At 45.5% G+C, this 24,837-nt stretch overlaps 1 long non-coding RNA gene across 1 annotated transcript in view; it reads right to left on the bottom strand.

The window, feature by feature from the left end:
• Positions 1 to 8,172, bottom strand: part of LOC309363472 — a 171,976-nt gene extending 163,804 nt beyond the window's left edge. Inside the window, exon 1 of the long non-coding RNA XR_014165360.1 lies at positions 8,068 to 8,172. This is a non-coding gene — a long non-coding RNA (uncharacterized lncRNA). The remainder of the gene's footprint in view (positions 1 to 8,067) is intronic.
• Positions 8,173 to 24,837: the final 16,665 nt, after the last annotated feature.

Here is a 24,837-nt window from a genome sequence, read left to right as displayed (position 1 = left end):
CCCCTGACCTTAAGGAGAGTCCATATGTACATGTTAAACAGTTTAATAAATTGTTCTGTGCACACTTACGTTCATGAACATGAGCCCAAATACTTTCATGTGGCAAGTGAGGAAGCAAGATGTATTATTATTATTTTGCTGCTGAAAGTTAAGAACATTGCTACTAGCAATGTATCACAGCTTCTATAGCCTATGAATACTGTAGGAGGGATATTTAAAATGAGAGTCATCCTAGCGATCTCTCTTTAAAAGCTGTTGTTGTTGTTTAGTCGTTTAGTCGTGTCCGACTCTTCGTGACCCCATGGACCAGAGCACGCCAGGCACTCCTGTCCTTCACTGCCTCCCGCAGTTTGGTCAAACTCATGCTGGTAGCTTCGAGAACACTGTCCAACCATCTCGTCCTCTGTCGTCCCCTTCTCCTTGTGCCCTCCATCTTTCCCAACATCAGGGTCTTTTCCAGGGAGCCTTCTCTTCTCATGAGGTGGCCAAAGTATTGGAACCTCAGCTTCAGGATCTGTCCTTCCAGTGAGCACTCAGGGCTGATTTCCTTCAGAATGGAGAGGTTTGATCTTCTTGCAGTCCATGGGACTCTCAAGAGTCTCCTCCAGCACCAGAATTCAAAAGCATCAATTCTTTGGCGATCAGCCTTCTTTATGATCCAGCTCTCACTTCCATACACCACTACTGGGAAAACCATAGCTTTAACTATATGGACCTTAAAAGTAGAAGTCGGCAAATGTGTCCTCTTTTTTGCTCTTCAAAATATGGCAGACCTAACTTGGGTGACCTTGGGTCAATCGTTGCCTCTTAGCCTAACCTACTTTGATGGCATCTGTCTGTCTCGCGAGAGTGAGCTTCTGGGGGTGAAGTGAGCTTTTTGGGGCACAAGCGAATTAAATTACTATAGTTAACACTTAATAGCACAATCTGACTTGGAACAATGAGAACCTTCCTCAAATCACCCTGACTTGCCTCATCATTTGGGGGTAAACACAGAGCCAACATCCACTCCTTTTTAAAAATATATAAATTTTTTATTAGTTTTTTAACATATCATTTCCAACAGCAATTAAACATACTTTTACATCTTATTCAATTTTTTTGACTTCCATCAATCCTGTTTGAAAATTTTCCAATCTAACCTCTTAGTATGCATTTCTTATCTTCCCTATTACATTTCAAACTCATAACCAATATCTCTATCTTTTTCTACTTTGTAACACTTTGTATAGTTCTCCTTACAAAACTTATAGTAGTCCTACTAACGTAATTTGTTGATTACAGTTGCTTTTCAAATAATTCATATACTTCTTCCAATCTTCTGTAAATCTCTGGTCCTGCAGGTTTCAAATCCTTCCTGTCTTTTTTTAAATAAAATATTTATTGAAGTTTCAAAAATTATATAAAAGACAAACAGAACACAAACAAAAACAAGTATAATTTCAATCCCTTATTTTCTTATAATTTACTTCCCCGACCTCCTCATACCTCCCCTTTCTGTATTCCAATTTCTAATTATTAATTCAGCAAATCCTCTCCCTTAATTTTCATTTAATTTTTAACCTTTCTTTTCTTTTTACTTAATCATTACAGCTGAAAACCACTTAATTTCTAAACCAACATCATTCTAGCATTCCTTAATTTTGCAATGTTTCCTAAGATAGTCCTTAAATTTCTTCCAATCTTTTTCCGCCGTCTCTCTTCCCTGGTCTCGGATTCTGCCAGTCATTTCTGCCAGTCCCATATAGTCTATCACCTTCATCTGCCATTCTTCCAAGGTGGGTAGATCTTGTGTCTTCCAATGCTTTGCGATGAGTATTCTTGCTGCTGTTGTAGCATACATAAAGAATGTTCTATCCTTCTTTGGCACCAATTGGCCTCTGGTTTCTTCAGGAAGGTATATTTAAATACCTTTTTCATTTCATTATAGATCATTTCCCAGAAAGCCTTAATCCTTGGGCAAATCCTTCCTGTCATTTTGTCCAATTCTGCATAGTCCATTAATTTCGTCAGCCGTTCCTCTTTCGTCGGACTTTCTTCTTGTTGCCAACATCGACTCCTAAGAAATATGCGACGATAACTTTGCCATCAAGTTACAGTTGAAATGTTCAAGTCTGCATTGGCTCATATAACAGAAAGATGTGACAAAAGAGAAAAATGAGAGCAGATTTGTGGGTTTTAATTTTTTTTTTTGTAAGAAGCGCATTGGATACAAACAAATCAAACCTATGCCAATATTTTCATGAACAGACAGCTCTCAGAGATGATGGTGCAAAGTTAACATTTAGCCTTTGGGGCAGCAGCTGCTTCTGCTGCTTAGAGGCTGAACTGCAGAGTTTATTGTCTGAGCTGAAGGTCTGCCCTCATATATTCAGAAGGCTGAGACCCCCATATACTGTAGCTTGCAGTGATAAGGGGGAATGAGAAACACAGGTACTTTCATTCCTTCTAATTCAGGGGTCAGCAACCTTTTTCAGCCATGGGCCGGTCCACCATCCCTCAGACCATGTGGGGGGGCCGGACTATTTTTTTTGGGGGGGGGGGAATGAACAAATTCCTATGCCCCACAGATGAATTTTAAATAAAAGCACACATTCTGCTCATGTAAAAACACCAGGCAGGGCCCACAAATAACCCAGAGATGCATTTTAAATAAAAGGACACAAATAAAAACACGCTGATTCCCAGACCGTCCACAGGCCGGATTTAGAAGGCGATTGGGCCGCATCCGGGTCTTAGGTTGCCTATCCCCGCTCTAATTGGACTTTCCACTTCAGAGCAGCAGACTCGTGGTCCAGAAAGGCTGAGCTTTACAATACAGTGGAACCTTGGAAGCTGAACGTCTGTAAACTTGGACCATTTTGGCTGCCAAATGATCGAAAACCGGAAGTGATTGTTCCAGTTTTCGAATGATTTTCGGAAGCCGAACGTCCGGCACAGCTTCTGCGGCTTCCGATTGGCTGCAGGATGCTCCTGCAGCCAATTGGAAGCTGCGCCTTGGAAGTTGAACATTTGGGAAGTCGAACAGACTTCCAGAATGGATTCTGTTCGACTTCCAAGGTACACCTGTATACATAGGTAAAACAAAAACATCTGGAGGGCCAAGATTGAGGAAGTCTGATTTATAATATAGGTAAAGGTAAAGGGACCCCTGACCATTAGGTCCAGTCGTGGCCGACTCTGGGGTTGCGGCGCTCATCTCACTTTATTGGCTGAAGGAGCCGGTGTACAGCTTCCGAGTCATGTGGCCAGCATGACTTAGCCGCTTTTGGCGAACCAGAGCAGCGCATGGAAACACCGTTTACCTTCCCGCCAGAGTGGTACCTATTTATCTACTTGCATTTTGACGTGCTTTCGAACTGCTAGGTTGGCAGGAGCAGGGACCGAGCAACGGGAGCTCACCCCGTCACGGGGATTTGAACCACCGACCTTCTGATTGGCAAGTCCTAGGCTCTGTGGTATAACCCACAGCGCCACCCATGTCCCTACACCTGTATACATATTGGTATCTAAATAAATAGTTGGTCAAATAGCCCACCTTTCTGTTTCACGTACCAGACTCAACTCTGGCATCGTGCAGGCAAGAGTGAGAGGAAAGGCGTCAATATGAATACAGTTCTGTTGTTTGTTGGGCTCTGCCTTCTGGGATCTCCTGCATTTGAGTAATGATGAAGGAATGAAATTAAGAAATTAAGACTTTTTTGCAAGTCAGATGGTAGCAAGTACAGGATGAAAAGGCCTTAACAGCTTGGGACCAGTTTGCTAGCCAGATTGCCTTACCAGCAGCCAGAGCAATGGCAGCAAATAAAAATACTAAACACATACTAAAAGCAGTGGCAATTAAAAAAATAAATAAATCCCTGGTTGGGGATGCAAATTTTCTACACCCAGTACTGCATCAATACAGCTGCATGCTTCTGTCACATGGCTCTGTTGAAAACTGCATCTCCATGCGAACCAGGAAGTGACCTCTCCAGACAACAGAATGACTCTTCTTTTGTGTCTCTATGGCTGCAATCTCTTGGGTGACGCAGCTGAATGCACATGCATACTCCCTCCCTCCCACCTCATCCACACAGTCCCGGGCACTGGCAACCCCTGCTATGCCACTGTGCCCAGGCTCCAAGATTCACCTTGTATCTAGTTCTAGACTCAATGTAGTGATTTGTCTGATGTGATTCACGTGACTTGACTATGTGGAGGGCTAACCAGATGAGTAGCAAACCAAAGACAGCTGGCTGTTTATTTCTTTTTTTAAATATATTTATTAACAGTTTTATTTTAATTACAATGCCAATAAACAAGACAATATCACATCTCTTAACTTAATTTTCTTAGCTTCTTTGGACTCCCTCACATCTCCCGCTCCTGCGTTCTTGTCTATAAAACTTTGTCCAGCAAATTTATCCCCTTGTTTCTATTCTTATTGTCTAATTTTCCAATGTTATATCTCTAGTTTTAAATATCTTTTAGCTCAAATCTTAAAACATTAAATATAACTTAGAACTTCCAAATATTAATCTTTTCTTAAATTTAACGGCAGCTGGCTGTTTAACTCATGAGTCAACATGTCTGTTTAATTGGGCTGTGGTCGATACCTACCTGGATAAGCCTTGTGTAAATCAAAACAGAGAAGAACGCTAGCCTCTGCCACTGAATCACACGAGGACTGTGTGATATGATGTGACATTCATCTTCATTAGGGAACAGACACCTAGTAATTATTCATTCCAAGGTATTTTCTCTGAGAGTGAAGCAGCCAAGTGGGGAGCAACATCACAACATCAAAAACCAAACACATTGTTTTTATTGCACGATCCAATTATGTTTAGAGTTAAGAAGTCAAAATGTTATGGTAATTAAAAATGTGATAACTAAGACAAAGGCAAGGGATGCGGGTAGTGCTGTGGGTTAAACCACAGAGCCTAGGACTTGCCGATCAGAAGATCAGCGGTTTGAATCCCCACTACGGGGTGAGCTCCTATTGCTCAGTCCCTGCTCCTGCTAACCTAGCAGTTCAAAAGCATGTCAAGTGCAAGTAGATAAATAGGTACCACTCCGGCAGGAAGGTAAACGGTGTTTCCGTGCGCTACTCTGGTTCGCCAGAAGTGGCTTAGTCATGCTGGCCACATGACCCAGAAGCTGTACGCTGGCTCCCTCGACCAATAAAGCGAGATGAGCGCCGCAACCCCAGAGTCAGCCACGACTGGACCTAATGGTCAGGCGTCCCTTTATCTTTACCTTAAGACAAAGGCAGGATAAGTGATATTTTATTTTGCAACACACACAGACCCATTCCACTCCTGCACTGTGCTTGGCTAGTATGGTAGGTGAGGTGTAAGAGGTTTAAGAGATAGTTCAAGTTTGAGAGCTGAAGTTCAAGGATATGGAGAGACAGCATCAGTTGGAAATGGCCAGAAGATGTGACATTACAGTTGCCACCAGTCGACATTCAAAGTGAATTTGGAGAATTCTGTTCAGACTCCACCATTCCTCCTCTGCCCAGTGCACACCTGAAGGCGCTTCAGGGGGAGTTCTTTTGATATGACTAGCAGATTTTCTCTCTTTTTTAAAAAATACATTTTTATTGGTTTTTTAAAATATCATTTCCAACAATCATTTAACATAACTACTTATACAATATTTTAGACTTCGGTCAACAACCTCTGATGATTTTCCATTCTTTATCACCTATTCTGCATTTCTTAATTTCTCTATTAAAGTGGTACCTCAGGTTAAGAACTTAATTCGTTCCGGAGGTCCGTTCTTAACCTAAAACTGTTCTTAACCTGAAGCACCACTTTAGCTAATGGGGCCTCCCACTGCTGCTGCACCGCCAGAGCATGATTTCTGTTCACATCCTGAAGCAAAGTTCTTAACCCGAGGCACTATTTCTGGGTTAGCGGAGTCTATAACCTGAAGCGTATGTAACCTGAAGCGTATGTAACCCGAGGTACCACTGTACTCTTAATTATTATTAACTAATAATTCTCCTCATAGTCTTTCTTGCAATGTTTCATATAGTCCTTACAGAACATCTTGCAATCCTACAAGCATAATCTGTTCATTACAATTGCTTTTCAAATAGTTCATATATTTAATCCAATCTTCTAAGAATCTCTGGTCCTGCAGGTTTCAAATCCTTCCTGTTGATTTATCTAATTCTGCATAGTCCATTAATTTCATCTGCCATTCTTCTTTTGTCGGTAGACTAGCAGATTTTCTCAAAGGTATGTGTGTCGCAAGGCAACCAGGTGTCAGGCAGCAGAGGAGCCAACCCTCACGGCAGGTTGCCAGGAATGGACAAGACAAGGGAAAGTCCTTACTGTCGGAACCTGCGCTCGGCCAAGCTGATAAAGCTCATCCTCCTCTGGCCGACTCCTCTGGAATCGCCTCTGCTGTGATTGACAACCTGAGCTCCATAAGCTGATAAGGCTCTAGGCACATCCCCCATTCAGCAGAGAACCAAAGCAGCACGCGGAAGTGATGAGATTTATGGCTACATCGCTATGCTTTATTTCTTACTACGCAGACAGAAAATACATCCTCTCTCTGTGAGAGCAGAGAGCAACTGAAACAAACAAAGGAACAGGAAACCAGTACGTCACATCCGTCTCCCATGAGACTTCCAACAGCCTGGAATCTCTGGAATGTAAACAGAGTCTTGTGACTCTAAGCAGCTGCACAGTGGCAAACAGAAACTAACACTTACCATCTGCTTTTATTCAATATTTACAGAGAGAGGCTCGGGAATGTGGCCTCTCAGAATAACGGCGTTGCTCCAAGTGAGTCTCCACCCCCTCCCTCACTCCCATTATACATCATCACTATGGGTGCTGAGATGTGTCCTTTGCCTCTGAGATCTCTGCTCTCCTACTTTCAATGCTCACCAGGTTCTGGGAGAAGGGGGATCTGAAATGCTTTCTAAAGACAATGAATCCATCAGCTGTCCCCTCTCTGGTGCTTCTTCTTCCTTCTCTCCCATTATTTCCCATCTTCCCCCTCATCTGCCTCTGAGCTGTGATCTCCCTCAACCCCCTACTGTAATTCTGAACTGTCTTCTTCTTCTCTGGAAGGGTCAGGCTGGGGAGGTGGTCTTCCCCTTCCTCCTCTGCCTAGTCTCTGACACCAGGCCCCCATCTCACCCAACCACAGCAGCTGGGGCATCTCCATGCAATGCATTCCTACATGACAGTGAGTACTGGAATTATGCAGGGTGGACCAATCAAAGAGGTAATGACAAGGTGGAAACGACCTACACAAGTGACCCTACCCATGTGGTGCTGGTGTTCTTGCACACAGGACAGCTGTATGGGATGGCACCACAAAGAAAGAGCTGCTCCTAGTTGGGGCTGGTGCTCCCTAGAGCTACTAAGAGATTATGGAGATGGGGTCAAGTTTCAGTTTTCTTCCCACCCTCCTCCCTTGCAAAGATATTGTGGAGACTTAATAAGCACTGCTGTTTTGCAGATACAGTGGTACCTCGAGTTACAGACGCTTCAGGTTACAGACTCCGCTAACCCAGAAATAGTACCTTGGGTTAAAAACTTTACTTCAGGATGGGAACAGAAATCGTGTGGCGGTGGGCCAGCAGCAGCGGGAGGCCCCATTAGCTAAAGTGGTGCTTCAGGTTAAGAACAGTTTCAGGTTAAGAACGGACCTCCACAACGAATTAAGTTCTTAACCAGAGGCACCACTGTACATGCCAATCCCCCCCCCCCAATATGCATTGTCAGGCTGAGCCCCTGCCCCAATCTTGAGGGACTTGGCCCTGCTGGGCCTCCCTGCAGCAGCAGAAGACCCTACCAGACTTACCTGTGGTGGTGGAGGGTCTCCCCAGGCCTCACAGCATCCTCCCAACTTGTGTGATGTCCCACATGCAACATCACATGCATGTGACAAGCCAGCCCTCCTGTTGTGTGGAACCTGGTGCCTCTGATTGGCACCTAATAAAACTGGGGAAAGTGTTCCTTCAGAAGGGGTTCTCTGCTGTCACATTTTCTAGCCTGGGTTCATGTCACAGTAAACATTGTCTAGTCTTAAAGCCGAGCTCCTATACAGTGGTACCTCGGGTTAAGAACTTAATTCATTTGGGAGGTCTGTTCTTAACCTGAAACTGTTCTTAACCTGAAGCACCACTTTAGCTAATGGGGCCTCCCGCCGCCACCGCACAATTTCTGTTCTCATCCTTAAGCAAAGTTCTTAATCCGATGTACTATTTTTGGTTAGCGGAGTCTGTAACCTGAAGCGTCTGTAACCTAAAGTGTCTGTAACATGAGGTTCCACTGTATTAAGGTTGCAATCTTTATGCTGTAGTAGGCCTTACTTCTGAGTAGATGTGGTTAGGATTGCACTTTCAGCCAACCTGTTTCTACTTATGGGAAAGGCTTTTACTAAAAAATATGAAGGAATAAGTTAGCTGGTTTATTGGTAGTGAATATAAAGAATTTTATAGTGACTGCCCAAAGCGATAGAATCATTTGTCATTCAACTATTGCACTTCTGCCCATGGAGGTTTCTAAGTGAAGGACTTGTATATATTTGCCAGAAGACATAATCCAGATACCCAGAAAATATAAACTTCTCTATTAGGCACTCTTTAGTCTCCTGTTCTGCTTTTTCTTCATCAGTCATTTAGCAACAGGTAATTTTGGAGGTCAGCTTTCTCTTCCAAACTCATATGTAATAACCAGAAAATTTGCCAGTGGGCAAAGCCAGCCTGTGAGACATAACAAATGTCACCCAATCCTAGCCCAGAGCAAAGCAAAATGATTTTAAAAGCATACAGAAGATCAAGACAATTTGATAAAAAATACTTTTTCTTTTTTTTGGGAAAAGGTCAATCTCAAACGTTTACACAAGAACCAAAAGGCAGGTTTAAACTTTCACTGGGAAGGTTTCAAGGTCCCCTTTTCCCCTGCTTTCTGGAGTTGTGGAAGCGAACAGCGTTTCGATTCCTTATAAGACAAAGAGATAACCCCCCCCTCCACTTTTTGTAATCGTAATGTTTGCATAGGGGGTGGTGGTGGAGATCCCTTCTGGTCATAGCTGTCAACTTACAGATTTGAAAATAAGGGACCAGCAGCCTCAAAAATAAGGGATCAGCAACCAAAATAAGGGATTTTCCAAGGGCCACAGGTATGTTCAACTTCTGAGCCCCTCCGAGCCAAAGGCAGAAAGCCCAGCCAGCAGTGGTTCCTGCATTGCAGCAACCCGGCAAAGGGGATGCAGGGAGGAAAACCACCGTCACCTCTCCGCTGGGAAGCGCTGAGCAAAGGCGAGTCCCCAGGCAACGCGGCCGATTTGATCAGCACAAGGCATGCAAGCTCCACCCCCCCAGTCATTCTTAGACTCCTTATTGGGTGAGCAATGCAGCCAAGCAACACAGTTTGAGCCTCCCTCCTTCCTGGCCGGCAGGGAGGGAGGGAGAGGAGCTGCTTCCTTTGAAACCCGGGAAATTTAAGGGACATCATAAATAAGGGACAGCAGCGGGACACGGTGCTGGGATACAGGACTTTCCCACCAAATAAGGGATGGTTGACAGCTATGCTTCTGGTGTTCCTAACCTATTACTCAGCTGGATGAAGGCATGCATTGCCTCTTGCCCGAGGTTGATGGAGAACAGGATGAGGGCTCAAGTCGCAATCATCTCCAAACAGGTGGAAGACATGTGCTTCTCCCCAATGAGTGCTTGCCTTGGCGTGGGTTTTTTGGGGTGGGGGTGGGGTTGACCTCCTATCCTTCACATATTTTGCCTTGCCTAGATGCGAAAGCTGAGGCTCCAATACTTTGGCCACCTCATGAGAAGAGAAGACTCCCTGGAAAAGACCCTGATGTTGGGAAAGATGGAGGGCACAAGGAGAAGGGGACAACAGAGGATGAGGTGGTGGGACAGTGTTCTCGAAGCTACCAGCATGAGTTTGACCAAACTGCGGGAGGCAGTGGAAGACAGAAGTGCCTGGCGTATTCTGGTCCATGGGGTCACAAAGAGTCGGACACTACTAAACAACAACAAGATGTGAAAATAATTCCTTGCCAATTAGGGGAGGTGAACCTTTAGCCCTCCAGATGTTGGTAAACTACAACTCCCATTCAGAGTATGAACCAGGGATGCTGGGAGTTGCAGTCTTGGGGACAATGTTCTTTTTAACTGAGGGAGCAGGGGGAATAGAAGTGTGATGGTATGATCAAATGGGACATCTCAATTACCCATGTTAAGAATGAGCGCTCCCCACATCAAATGGGGGGGGTGCCTTTTGCACGGTCGCACGCAGCCCCTCCCCGATCCCATGTGGCTCCTGGTAGTACAGCCTGGATTTGCCCCCCGCCGCTGGACAGCTGGAGGTAGCCGCCTACCTCTGCCAGTCACCCAATCCCAGCTGGGGAGGCGTTGCCAGGAGAGCGTTGGCCAGGTAAGGGGAGGGATCGCCCTGCACACACAACAGTGCGCAGAACTTACCTGGGAGTTCTCAGTCGGCTCCAGAGCTTCTCCCACCCTCCCATCCCTCAGTAAAGTCTTCTTTTGCAAGTTAACCTCTTCTCCGTAGCGCTGCTACGTTATGGTCGCTGTTGAAGGGCCGGAAAGGAATTTCCCTGCATTGGCAGGCTTTGCCTTCCCCATAGCAAAATGTCACAACTTTGGTGGTTTGTAGGCCTTGGGCAGAATCCTTTAGTTTATCTTCCCTAAATGGGGGGGGGGGGCGTGAAGCGGTGGCAATCCCAGGGTTCCCTGTTAAAGGGGTAGTTTTGAGGGGAGGCATTGGCCATACGGTGAGAGGTTGTCATTGCTCTCCCCTGTGACGGGGGTGAAATGGGGGCGGGTTGTTGGCTTGAACAGACGTTCTCCAGAGCCAGCCCAATCCCCACACATTCTGGATAACCCTATTTATTTATTTATTTATTTATTTATTTATTTACTAACATTTTCAAAATAACAAAATATCAAAACAAATCATCTTCATTATTTTCCCCCTTCCCCCCACCTCCCCAATGAACCCTCCCCCCCAGACTTCCTTCAGCTCCTCTCTCTGATTTCTCAGCTCATATTGTTCTCTGCATACTGTAAAATTGTATAAATCCTTATATTATCTATCTACTGTATTAACCATCAATAAATTTGTGTATGTTTATTCAAAACCTGCCAAGGAGTCCAGTTCATTTTGTTGTCTTTTAAGGTAATTTGTAAAAAGCTCCCATTCTTCTCTGAAGTCACAGTTGTCCTTATCTCACAATTTGTATGTCAGTTTAACCAGTTCTGCATAGTTCATCAATTTCTCTTGCCACTGTTCTTTTGTCGGGGTTTCCTCATTCTTCCATCCTTGTGCTATCAAGACTCTTGCCGCTCATTCTGGATAACCCTGACGTTCCCAAGATCCCCATCTGGCGACGGGGAGGAATAAACGCCCAATGCCTAACCCAAGATCTCCCTACATCTGAAGCTTTAATAAAGTTGTGGCCAAATTTTAATCCCATAACATGTTGTCTTGATTCATTATTCCACTCGGGTGTGGCTCAGGGTTGGGGGTTGGGGTCTCCGCCTGTGCGCAATCACAATCTCTCGGGGATCATGCAGGAGTGTGTGTGTGTGTGTGTGTGTGCATGAGCATAAATCACATGCATGAGGAGCACTGTCTCTTCTCTGTAAGTGTCCTACAAATTCCATTGCTTCCACCCTAACTACCATGAAACTTGCTGACAGGCTCTTATGAATGGAGCATGTTTGATATTATCCAGGGACTGAGCTTATTGGGCAGCTGAGAAGATGGCAGCAACCAAAAGATTTATATTACCTTCCTAATATAGCTGTCGTTATCTGAGTGTGCTCCTGTCTTTCAGTGAGCAGAAAGAATACCGTCAGATCCTTACAGATGTCAGTGAGGCCAATAAATTGTGTCTGTGCATGACTTCTTAATGCACCAACAGCCCCCATAGATAACCAACAGGCTTGTGAAAATTCCACATTGTGCATTTTACAGTATGAGGTCATTCCTCTGCGACAACCCTGGGATCCTTGTGGGTATTTATGTGTGTGTGATATATATATATAGAGAGAAAGAGATTGATGCTTTTGAATTATGGTGCTGGAGGAGACTCCTGAGAGTCCCATGGACTGCAAGAAGATCAAACCTCTCCATTCTTAAGGAAATCAGCCCTGGGTGCTCACTGGAAGGACAGATCCTGAAGCTGAGGATCCAGTACTTTGGCCACCTCATGAGAAGAGAAGACTCCCTGGAAAAGACCCTGATGTTGGGAAAGATGGAGGGCACAAGGAGAAGGGGACGACAGAGGATGAGATGGTTTGACAGCGTTCTCGAAGCTACCAGCATGAGTTTGACCAAACTGCGGGAGGCAGTGGAAGACAGGAGTGCCTGGCGTGCTCTGGTCCAGGGGGTCACGAAGAGTCGGACACGACTAAATGACTAAACAACAACGAGAGAGAGAGAGAGAGAGAGAGAGAGAGAGAGAGAGAGAGAGAGAGAGAGAGAATGTGAATCAGTTTCATTGATGGGTTGTATGAGAGAAGCCATTTTGGCAGCAGTTAATAAACAGTTAATAAGTTAATAAACAATAGCGAATACTAATAATGAGTTGCTGAGGAAATAAACGAAGCTGTTCCTGCACAGGAAAATAAATGCACTCCTTTAGCATGAACATTGCTCAGGGTTTTGCTACTTTATCATATGATGATGATGATAATGCAAATGATCCTTTTATCATATGTGGTGGACGTGTCCTAAGGTTAAGGACTTCTGGGAAAAGATTTATAATGAGTTGAAAAAAATGTTGAAATCTACATTTGTAAAGAAACCAGAAGCCTTTTTTCTTGGAATATTAGGACTGCAATTGCCCAAAAAAGATGTTAGATTATTTTTGTATGCCACTACAGCGGCAAGACGACTATTAGCTAAAAATTGGAAATTTCAAGAAATACCAGTGGTAGAAGAATGGCAGATGAAGATGTTGGAGTTTTCGGAGCTGGCTGAGCTGACTGGAAGAATCCGCGATCAGAAAGAGGAGGAATACCAAGAAGATTGGAAGAAACTGAAAGATTATTTAGTCAAAACAAAAAAAATTCCTTCCAGTAGCACCTTAAAGACCAACTAAGTTAGTTCTTGGTATGAGTTTTCGTGTGCATGCACACTTCTTCAGATACATGCATGCACACGAAAGCTCATACCAAGAACTAACTTAGTTGCTCTTTAAGGTGCTACTGGAAGGAATTTTTTTTGTTTTGACTATGGCAGACCAACACGGCTACCTATCTGTAACTGGAATTATTTAGTCAGATATTGTAATATAAGATAATTGGAAGGTACTTGAAAGTATCATACAGGCCTAGGATTAGAATAACAGTGTTGTATAGTTAATATGGATTTAAACCAATAAGAAAAGAGATGAAGATAGTAAACTGAAGGATAGTAAACTGTAACTGAAAGTTGATTTTGGGGAACTGTTACAAGGGGATACAATGAAACTCAGTTAGGGGGGATTTGAGGAAGTCAATATACAATGGACTTTAAAATGTATATTAGAAGGAATAGGTGTTACATTTTTGTTTTTTGTTTTTTCTCTCTTTGTTTCAGTATTGTAATTTTTTTTTGTATGTTCTATATGTTATATTTGTTAAAATCAAATTTTTTTTGGGGGGGGGGGAAAACAGATAATGCAAATGATAGCAAGGGGGAAAGTCGTAGTTAATTGTAGAGCAAATTGGGTTGGATGCATTCTGGGAAATGATATAAAATGAGATGGGGGAAAAATGTTTATATTAACTTTTGTAATTAACTTTTCCTGTCACTCCTTCCTTTTCTTTGTTAGATTGGCATGGCCTCATTCCATCCCAGCAGGGCCAATCACAGCTTTCTTAAAGGTACAGGTGCCATTTCATATGTACAAAAGGATCTTGGTATTACCACCCATACCTTCCTATTAAGAACAGTCAAAGAGTAGCCTGGCAGGGAGAGGCAATCTAGCCAATTGAAAGTGCTTTACAGACATCACCTTGCCAACAAAGGTCCGTATTGTTAAAGCCATGGTTTTCCCAGTAGTGGTGTATGGAAGTGAGAGCTGGATCATAAAGAAGGCTGATCGCCGAAGAATTGATGCTTTTCAGTTGTGGTGCTGGAGGAGATTCTTGAGAGTCCCATGGACTGCAAGAAGATCAACCCTATCCATTCTTAAGGAAATCAGCCCTGAGTGCTCACTGGAAGGACAGATCCTGAAGCTGAGGCTCCAATACTTTGGCCACCTCATGAGAAGAGAAGACTCCCTGGAAAAGAGTCTGATGTTGGGAAAGATGGAGGGCACAAGGAGAAGGGGACGACAGAGGACGAGATGGTTGGACAGTGTTCTCGAAGGTACCAGCATGAGTCTGACCAAACTGCGGGAGGCAGTGGAAGACAGGAGAGCATGGCGTGCTCTGGTCCATGGGGTCACAAAGAGTTGGACAAAGCATCTTACGGCAGTTATGCATGTTAATATCAACAATAAATGTGGACCCATCACTGTCCAGACAGATATTTTGAAAGACAAAATGGTGGTGGCTTTAGGTTTTTGGTTCCAGAGACCCTGCAGTTGTCAACAACCACAAAAAACATCAGCTCATCTGACTTTTGAGGTATTTGCCCTCCAGGAAGGCTCTGCATTTACGAGCATGCTTTCGTTGGGAAATAAAATCTAAGATCTTGAGATTTGTTGAACATGGTCAGCTGTAATTAATAGCACAAGAACAGATTCCATATTTACCAAAACTTCAGATTCCAACAGTTTTCCAATTGGCTGCATATTGTAATTTTAGGGCAAAGCTTTGCACTGTTTATTTCAGCTCAGTGAAGTAGACTGTTCAAGCAGGCATTATGGGATGGGGATTCTGCCAGAGCTTTAATTAATCAGCAAAGCCTCCATAGGGTGGGCTGGGGAGGGCGGGGGAGAGAAATACCAATTTTGCTCCATGAAACTGAGGCCAGCATTTACCATGGAAGACACAATAAAGTTTCTTAAGAACTCGGTTTTTAAATAAATAAATAAATGCATAAATAAATAAATAACATTAAGGATATTCAGATCACAGAGGCCCCTTAGTTAAACTCTAAATAAAAATTTGGGCAATGACTTCTCCCTTGTAATTGTCAAAAGGCTTTAGAAGTCTCCCATGACATTCATATAAACTGCATTTTCCACGTTTTGGCGTGCCAGTTTCTCAGTTAACACATGGGTGCTTGTACACCCCCCACCTTAAAGTACATTGGTCAAAGTGTTGAAGTTGTGTTGATTTATAGCAGGCTTCCTCAAACTTGGCCCTCCAGATGTTTTGAGACTACAATTCCTACCATCCCTGACCACTGGTCCTGCTAGCTAGGGATCATGGGAGTTGTAAGCCAAAAACATCTGGAGGGCCAAGTTTGAGGAAGCCTGATATATAATATAAAGGTAAAGGGACCCCTGACCATTAGATCCAGTCGTGGCCGACTCTGGGGTTGTGGGGCTCATCTGGCTTTATTGGCCAAGGGAGCCAGCGTACAGCTTCCGGGTCATGTGGCCAGCATGACTAAGCCGCTTCTGGTGAACCAGAGCAGCTCACGGAAACGCCGTTTACCTTCCCGCTGGAGTGGTACCTATTTATCTACTTGCACTTTTGACGTGCTTTCAAACTGCTAGGTGGGCAGGAGCTGGGACCGAGCAGCGGGAACTCACCCCATCGCGGGGATTCGAACCGCCGACCTTCTGATCAGCAAGTCCTAAGCTCTGTGGTTTAACCCACAGTGCCACCCACATCCCTTTTGATTTATAATATACACCTCCCTTAATTGTATTCAGCTGCACAGACAGGGAATTCTATTTGTGTGAGGCTGGGCAGAAAAGAGAACAAGCCAAGATTGCACCTGTGAACCTTCCCAAGAACAGGAGGGCAGTATAGATTTAGAACAGTGGTTTGCAGAAGGGCACAGTTCAGAGGCTGCAAAGGGGAGAAGCTGGGAGATATTGGAAGAGGAGCAGTGCCAGATTTACGTATAAGCTAAACAAGCTATAGCTTAGGGCCCCACTCTCTTGGAGCCCCCCCCAAAAATTAAAGGGAAAAAAATGGAAGTATATTTCCAAAATCTAAGATAAAAAAACAACTACATACAGCAACAGTGTTTTGTGTTTTGGAGGCTTATATGCTCTAAGTAATGGGCCCCATCATTTTAAGATAGAGCTTAATAATTATTTTACTATTAATATACAGTGGTACCTTGGATTACATGCGCTTCAGGTTACATACACTTCAGGTTACAGACTCCACTAACCAAGAAATAGTGCTTCAGGTTAAGAACTTTGCTTCAGGATAAGAACAGAAATTGTGCTCCGGCGGCGTGGCAGCAGCAGCAGCAGGTTCCATTAGCTAAAGTGGTGCTTCAGGTTAAGAACAGTTTCAGGTTAAGTACGGACCTCCAGAATGAATTAAGTACTTAACCTGAGGTACCACTGTGCCGTATTTTTCGTTCCATAAGACACACCTATCCATAAGACACACCTAGTTTATAGAGGGGGAAAGCAAGAAAAATAATGTTCTGCGCAGCGCATGTAAGCAGCTCTCGCTTTTATTCCTTTAAACCCTTCCGTCCCTCCTCCTGCTTCGCTGAGAAGCCAGCAGAGCAAGAGCCATAGCTGCGTAGCGCCCCTTCTTCTGCTAGCTTCCCAGCAAAGCGGGATGAGGGAAGAAAGGGAGCCCTTACAAGGGAGTGCTGAGCAGAGCCTGGCAGCGGCTCTTGCTGGCTTTTCCGGGAAGTGGGGGGAAGGGACAGAGGGCAGCCCGTCAGTCCCTTCCCCCACCACCCGGAAAAGCCCCACTCCAAAACGTTCGGAAACCAAGACGTGGATTCCCATTGGCTGCAGGAAGCTCCTGCAGCCAATCAGAAGCTGCGGAAGCTGTGTTGGATGTTCGGGTTCCAAAGAATGTTCACAAACTAGAACACTCACTTCCGGGTTTGCGGCATTCGGGAGCCAAAATGTTCGACTCGCAAGGCATTGGTGAATCAAGGTACAACTGTATATAAAAACATAATAAACATTAAAATACCACCCTGAACAGGGCTGCCTTCAGATGTTTTCTAAAGGTTGTACAGTTACTTATCACATAACTTCATACCCTCCAACATTTCTGCAATGAAAATAAGGACATCCTAAGGGAAACTAAACCACAGAGCCTAGGACTTGCCAATCAAAAGCTTGGTGGTTCGAATCCCCGCAATGGGGTGAGCTCCTGTTGCTCGGTCCCTGCTCCTGCCAACCTAGCAGTTCAAAAACACGTCAAAGTGCAAGTAGATAAATAGGTACCACTCTGGCGGGAAGGTAAACGGCATTTCCGTGCCCTGCGCTGGTTCGCCAGAAGTGGCTTAGTCATGCTGGCCACATGACCCGGAAGCTGCTCCCTCGGCCAATAAAGCGAGATGAGTGCCGCAACCCCAGAGTCGGTCACGACTGGACCTAAGGGTCAGGGGTCCCTTTACCTTTACGGGAAACCAGGACATTCTGGGATCAAATCAGAAACCATCATGGATTTGTAAATCTGGGACTGTCCCTGGAAAATAGGGACACTTGGAGCGGCTGTAACTGTTGCAGTGGAAAAAGTAGAAAACTTTTTAAAAATGGGGAGGAGTTGTGCTAGCGACAGCCACAGGCCCCACCCATGAGAAACTGTTGCATACATTCGCCAACCTGCCCTGCGCACCATTTCTTTGCCTGCAGATGGAGAATTTTGAGAAAGCCCATTTACGAATGAAGTCATGCACATGGGCAAGTGACTCAACAGCCACGAAGTGGCAAAAAGCCCCTCTTTTCCCACTTATGGTCCATTGTTCCTCTCCTTTTCAACGGATGGCATTCCCTCTGTTTATTTTTCCCCCTCTGTGTGTGCCCTCCCACCCCACCCCCCATGTTAAAAGAGTTCCTCATTTTCTTTAATGAAATGTTCCACTGCAGGGAGAAATTACCCTTATCGCCAAAGTACTTTAGAGACCACACACGGAGAGAGAGAGAGAGAGAGAGAGAGAGAGAGAGAGAGAGAGAGAGAGAGAGAGAGAGAGAGTGAGTTAGAGTTACAGCAGTTCAGAGGGGACCTGGCTGGTGACCGACTTGTGAGGAGCGGCAGAAAAATAAAAATAAATAATTAAAATGTTAAAAAGTCTTCCGAACATCCCCCCAGCTGTATTGCTGGCCTTAAAGGATGAAATGTTATACATCTGCTTAAGATTAGATTTCTTTTTCATACAAGATACCACATGAAGAAGTTCTTAAGCTAGGATACACAGGAACCAAAATCTAAGAGGAAATGCTCCAATCTAATCAGAGAGAAATATTTGAGTGGCTTTGCTTTCGACATCAGGCTTCCCGTGCCAAGGAATCTGCCACATGTACCTTCTTTCTCCCTTCAGCAACCCTCAGACTGTATTTTTTTATTTTAAGAAAGCAAATTAAAAGAGACTCCGCAAAAAAACCCCCTAATCATTATGTAAGGATTTGACCTCAACTGGCTACTTTATAACTATCACTTTGGCCCTTCTCTAAAATTATCGTTTTGGAAAACGTTTCATGCTTTCATATTTCAGCCACTCTCGGGGGGAAAACGAGGCGACGCATGAATACGCACTGATCAGAACGTCTGCAAATGAGAATTTACCTTTTGGGAGCATGCATGCGCCAGGACACTTAAGATAAGCTGAGGGTTGCTGCTTCAGATCTGCAGGGGGAAAGGGGGCAGAGAGATGCGAGATCTGCATGACATTTCAAAGGCCACCTCTGGAATGTGTTCAAGACCGAGGCTGTGTTCACACACCCCAAGGGACGCAGGTGGCGCTGTGGTCTAAACCACTGAGCCCCTTGGGCTTGCTGATTGGAAGGTCGGCGGTTCAAATCCCCGCGATAGGGTGAGCTCCCGTTGCTCTGTCCCAGCTCCTGCCAACCTAACAGTTCAAAAGCACACCAGTGCAAGTAAATAAATAGGTACTGCTGTGGCAGGAAGGTAAATGGCATTTCCATGCGCTCTGGTTTCTGTCACAGTGTCCCGTTGCTCCAGAAGTGGTTTAGTCCTGCTGGCCACATGACGCAGAAAACCGTCTGTGGACAAATGCCGGCTCCCTCGGCCTGAAAGTGAGATGTGCGCCACACCCCCTAGTCACCTTTGACTGGACTTAACCGTCCAGAGGTCCTTTACCTACCTTTACCTCACAAATTTCCTGGGCACTCACTGCTGGCTTTAAAATCCATTTCGAACAATGTCACCCAATTCTCCAAGAGCAGTGAGAGATCCCAGGGATTCTATGTGCTTACCTAGGGTTTGTGATTCCTTTTGGGAATAAGGCACAGCAGAGACTGTGATGCCTTTAGGATATGTGGTTTCATTGACATATATACAACCTGCCCCTAGATGGAGGGATTGTTGGCAGAGCAGCTAAGTTGCAGCTGGGAAACCAGCATCATGTGCCACACTAACTCTTTTCTTGAAATTAAAACCATGTCCAAACACTTGTTAAAATATCCAAAAGCTTTTACAGTAGTACCTTGGTTCTCAAACGGCTTAGTTGTCGAACAAATCGGCTCCCGAATGCCACAAACCTGGAAGTGAGTGTGAAGGTTTGCGAACGTTTTTCGGAAGCCAAATGTCCGACGCAGCTTCTGTTTGAGTGCAGGAAGCTCCTGCAGCCAATCGGAAGCCGGCCTTGGTTTTCGAACCGTTTCTGGAGTCAAACCGATTCCTGGAATGGATTTAAGTTTGAGAATCAAGGTACCACTGTACTTGCAGAACATATAGCTAAAGAAGAATATATGCAAGCATTTATTCAAGCATGGACTTATTTTGTTCTTAGTTGAAGATTACAGCTTCTTCCTTAAATATTCAAGCAAACTGTGTCTTTCTCTCTTTCCAGGACTTGCACTCAGCCTTCTGCCCATGTCCCAGTCAGGCCATGAAGTTCCTTCTGAAAGATTCCCACTTTCTCCTTCCAGCAGAGTTCTTCTTACTGCTTCTTTGGGAGAACATCAACTTCTGTACTTCTTTTTGTCACATGCATTCACACAGAAACATTAGCCCTCCTCTCGTCTACTGAATTTAGAGAGTTATCTAACCCTGTCTCTTCTTCTGTCTTCATGGAAATGCAGCCATTATGGTCAAGTCACCCACACACAAAACAAAATAGAGACTGTAATAAGATGCCTCCCATGTGATCAGAGTTAACCAATCGCATGAGAGTTACTGGGGAACATTCCAGTAATGCATTTAAGTGTTCCCAATTTCAGTAAATTACATCACTTTACTCAGTGCTTTTTTCTGGGGGGACGCAGGGGTACGTACACCCCTAAAAATTTTGTGGCTCTAACGAGAGAAGAATCTGGGAGATCGATCGATCTGCCGTGACACTTGATTACTTTATGATCGTCAATCAGCAGTTTATAACGGGTCCGGCACACTTCTTCACAGCTGCGCCACTGTTGCTCCCTTCAGGTCACGGCTTAGCAGAGTTGAACAGCGGTGTAAAGCAGTCTTGCTTCTTGTAAGCACACACAGACAGGTTCGTCTATTTACAGCTCTTTATTAAAACATTTTACCAACAAAGACCGGGGCTTCTTTCAGCCATATCCAAAGGCACGTCTTTCTCTCACAGATACACAGAGAGAAGAAGTGAAAGTACAGGGAAAAAACTCCTCCTCCTTGGCTTCTAAAAGCTTCTGTCTCCGCCCAGCTTCTGTAAGCTGACGTCAGCAGGTGACACACACCAGGGAATTTAACCAGTTAAGTTCTGAACCATCACACCCCCCCTTGTGTCCCTGCGTGATACCTGTGCAACATCTTCAGTAACACCTTGTGAGATCGATCCCTTCCCCATTGCCTTGTGCCCTCCCTTGGCAAACCTGTTTGGCATTTGTGGAACCACCTCACAACTCTCAGAATCGCACTGTGCGAAACTTACCCACGCACCTGTGGCCTGATACCTCTCTGGTGGGATACCCTTAGTTGTGCGACTAGACCTCCTAGGCACAAACTCAGGTGTTCCCTCTGACTCACTTTGATCAGCAGGTGTGTCCTCTGCATCATGGGATTCCCCTTCTGACTTAAAGCGTCTTCGAATCCTCTCCATTACACTCACAGGAGAACTAGGCTCACTTTTGGGCAGTCTCTTAACAGCTTGTGAAGATGCCCTATCCTGTTCCTGACCCTGGTCAGTGACCTGGTCGTCATCAGCAGCCTCAGCCTCTTCTTCCGCCTCATCAGAACTGTCTTCTGGGTCAGAGAGACATTCTGAGAGAACATCACGCCTGACAGGAGTCTTTGACTTTACATCCTCCTCTAAGAACTCAGCGTGTTTACTGATCAGCACCTTACTCTGATCACCTGACGGGTAAGCAAAACGCCATGCACGGGCTTCTGGCTCATACCCACAGAAGATCATTTTCTGGACTTTGGCTCCATCTGGCCCTTGCAAAGCCTTAGGCAAAGCGACAAGCGCAGGAGTCCCAAAAGTCCGCAGAAAGTGAACCTGGGGTTTTCGGCCCTTTAACAAAGAGAACGGTGTGTCGCCTACCAGTGAGTTGTAGACACGATTCCAGGTGAATGACACAGCCCTAGTAGCCTCCAGCCAAAACTCAGGAGGTAACCTGGCTTCTTCCAGCATCACCTGTGCAGCCTTAACCAGAGCTCCACTCCTCAGCTCTGCCACCCCCCCTTGCTGGGGTGAATTAACTGTGTGACGTATCCCTCTCTTCAGCAAGAACTTCTGCAACGCAGAACCAGTGTACTTAGCATTTCTGTCACTGATGATCGCTTGAACCCTGGTGGAGAACCTCTGTTCCACCCCCTCAATCCAGCTCTTGATCAGCTGTGCTGCATCCTCCCTGGATTTGAGACCGTGAGTCCAGGAATTCTGCGAGAAATCATCCAGAAAAGTTAGCAGAAACCTGGCCCCCCCTAGACTCGGTTCCTTGACAGGACTGGACAAATCTATGTGTACCAGCTCAAAAGGTTTAGTGGCCACACGTTCCACCTTTGGGTCACTGCACCCTCTCACCTTTGCTTGCTTGCAAGTGTCACAATTAATGGCACTTCCACAATTTTGAATCCTACACCCCGTGGCAACCTCGGGCAGAGTCTGCAAGTCCTCTACCGACCCATGAATTGTTCTCTGATGCCATACGCATGCACATGTAACATTATGAGCGGGAACTGTAGTACGCTGGTTGGGAACTGTAGCACGTAACGCTTGTGCTTTCTCAACCTTCCCCTCACCCCCAAGAGACGTTTTAAGAATGAAAAGATCATTCTGTCCCTTCCGCACTTTGGCCAGCAACCTCCCCCCTTTGGAGATTGTGCAGACATCATTTTCAAAACAAACTTTGAACCCCTTATTTAACAAATAAGGCACAGATAACAAACAGTGATGAACCTCCGGAACAATACAAAAATCCACCGTCTCCTGTAAAACAGAAAGATAGGCATTAGTACATTTGAGAACTCTAGTTTTCTGTCCATTCGCGAACTTAATAGTTTGTCCCTTCGGAACTGCCGTGCAATTCCACCTCTCGACTGCAGGGGTCTCTGGAACCATGTTGCGGTTAGCTGCAGAGTCTATTACAAAGGCCATTTCGGAATCTTTCACTCGGCCGTCTTCAAACACTGCCATACTCGCAGAAACTTGATAAGACTCTTCCTGTTGTTTACCACGACCACGTGGCTCAGCTCCACGCCTGCCTGTCTTCCCAGGCCTGTTGCCATGGAAACCTGCCTGATTCCCATGGGAAAAGTCTTTGCAAACATCCTGCCTTGGCTCTCTGCTCCGGTGGGGGCAACTGCCACGCCGACGTTGAACTCCAGTGGAAAAACACTGCCCGGGGCTCCTCCCAGCTGGCTTGGCCTTCCTCCTTCTGGAACGGCGCCTTCCACCAGTCTGGCCCCCCCTGAAGCTGCTCTCTGCTTCAGCACAAAGCGAAAGTTGTTTAAACTTGCCTTTGGAACTCTTCGCCCCCCCGATCTGCTCACTAGCGCTCCTAGAGGCCAATCCATCGGGAACAGGGCCTGCCAGTCCAGCCTCTCCAGGACTCAGTCCATCACACAGACGTGTAGAAGCATTACAACAGCTCCCCAACACTGTCTCAGCCCCCATTGGGCTTTCTGGGCATCCTTCAGCCCCCCCAGGGCTTCCTCCAGGGCTCTGGCCTTTCGCTGACGCCTCACACAAGCCCTTCAGCAAATTCCAGGCAGCCCACGCTGTCGTTACGCCCTCCAAATGAGGCCTCAGTGATGCATCAACGCATGCTTTGAGCATCTCTAGCTCTTGATGCAGCCTCTGGCTATCTTCAGCCAACACAGCCCCACAGCTTGCTTCACCTGCTCCAGCTGCTGGCCGGCTAAGGGGTAATTTTGGCTCCCATTGGCTTGCTTCCCAGAGCCCTTCGACCAAGAACCATCCCCTTATTCTTCTGGACCACGTTGCCCAACTCTTTAGAGTGAGCTTTTCCAGAGGTATATTCTGGCTTTCAGCCATCTTCTCCCGTTCTCCCAAGGTGCCCCAAGCTGTACTTACTCCGTACCAGCTGCTTGGCTCTCCCTTCCGTGGAGGAACGTTATCGGCTGCGTCTCAGCTTCCAGCTTTTAGCTGCTTTTTAGCTCCAGCTCTCTGTATCAGAAGCTCTTACTGTCTCTCGGAAGCAGGCAATTAATCATCCTCGCTCTCCGGCACCCACGCTGACTTCAAAGCGTTCCTGGAGCTCACACCGACTGCTTTACGAGCGTTGGCTGACCTCCATAACCTCTGGGAGATCGATCGATCTGCCGTGACACTTGATTACTTTATGATCGTCAATCAGCAGTTTATAACGGGTCCGGCACACTTCTTCACAGCTGCGCCACTGTTGCTCCCTTCAGGTCACGGCTTAGCAGAGTTGAACAGCGGTGTAAAGCAGTCTTGCTTCTTGTAAGCACACACAGACAGGTTCGTCTATTTACAGCTCTTTATTAAAACATTTTACCAACAAAGACCGGGGCTTCTTTCAGCCATATCCAAAGGCACGTCTTTCTCTCACAGATACACAGAGAGAAGAAGTGAAAGTACAGGGAAAAAACTCCTCCTCCTTGGCTTCTAAAAGCTTCTGTCTCCGCCCAGCTTCTGTAAGCTGACGTCAGCAGGTGACACACACCAGGGAATTTAACCAGTTAAGTTCTGAACCATCACAAAGAAACCATTTTTTAAAAATAGCACGGTGAATCATCAGTTCTGTTTCTACCCCCGATGGCGGCCTCATTTCCTGTCATGGTGTTTCCCAAGTCTCAGATGGAAGCGAGCGTTTAATGTGTGTAGTAGGAGTTGGAATCTAGCATCGTTCTGCCCGGACACTGAGGTCCAGCGCTGAGGGCCTTCTGGCGGTTCCCTCGCTGCGAGAAGTCAAGTTACAGGAAACCAGGCAGAGGGCCTTCTCGGTAGTGGCACCCGCCCTGTGGAATGCACTCCCACCAGATGTCAAAGAGTAAAATAACTACCAAATTTTTAGAAGACATTTGAAGGCATCCCTGTTTAGGGCAGCTTTTAATGTTTAATAGGTTATTGTATTTTAGTGTTTTGTTGGAAGTTGCTGGGGAATCCCAGCCAGATGGGCGGGGTATAAATAATAAATAATTTATTATTATTATTATTATTATTATTATTATTATTATAGCATGGCGATTGGTCAGTTTTGTTGTTGTCACCTCCGATGGCACCTTCATTTCCTTTCGCGGTGATTTTCTTGAGTCAAAATGAGAGTACCCCTAAACATTTGGTTTTTTGGGGGGAAAGCACTGACTATAATTAACAGGGATTGGTGAGCATTTGC

Source organism: Podarcis melisellensis, assembly GCF_964234715.1.
Source record: "Podarcis melisellensis genome assembly, chromosome: 1".
Lineage (NCBI taxonomy): Eukaryota > Metazoa > Chordata > Lepidosauria > Squamata > Lacertidae > Podarcis > Podarcis melisellensis.
This window is presented reverse-complemented; position numbering and strand designations above follow the sequence as displayed.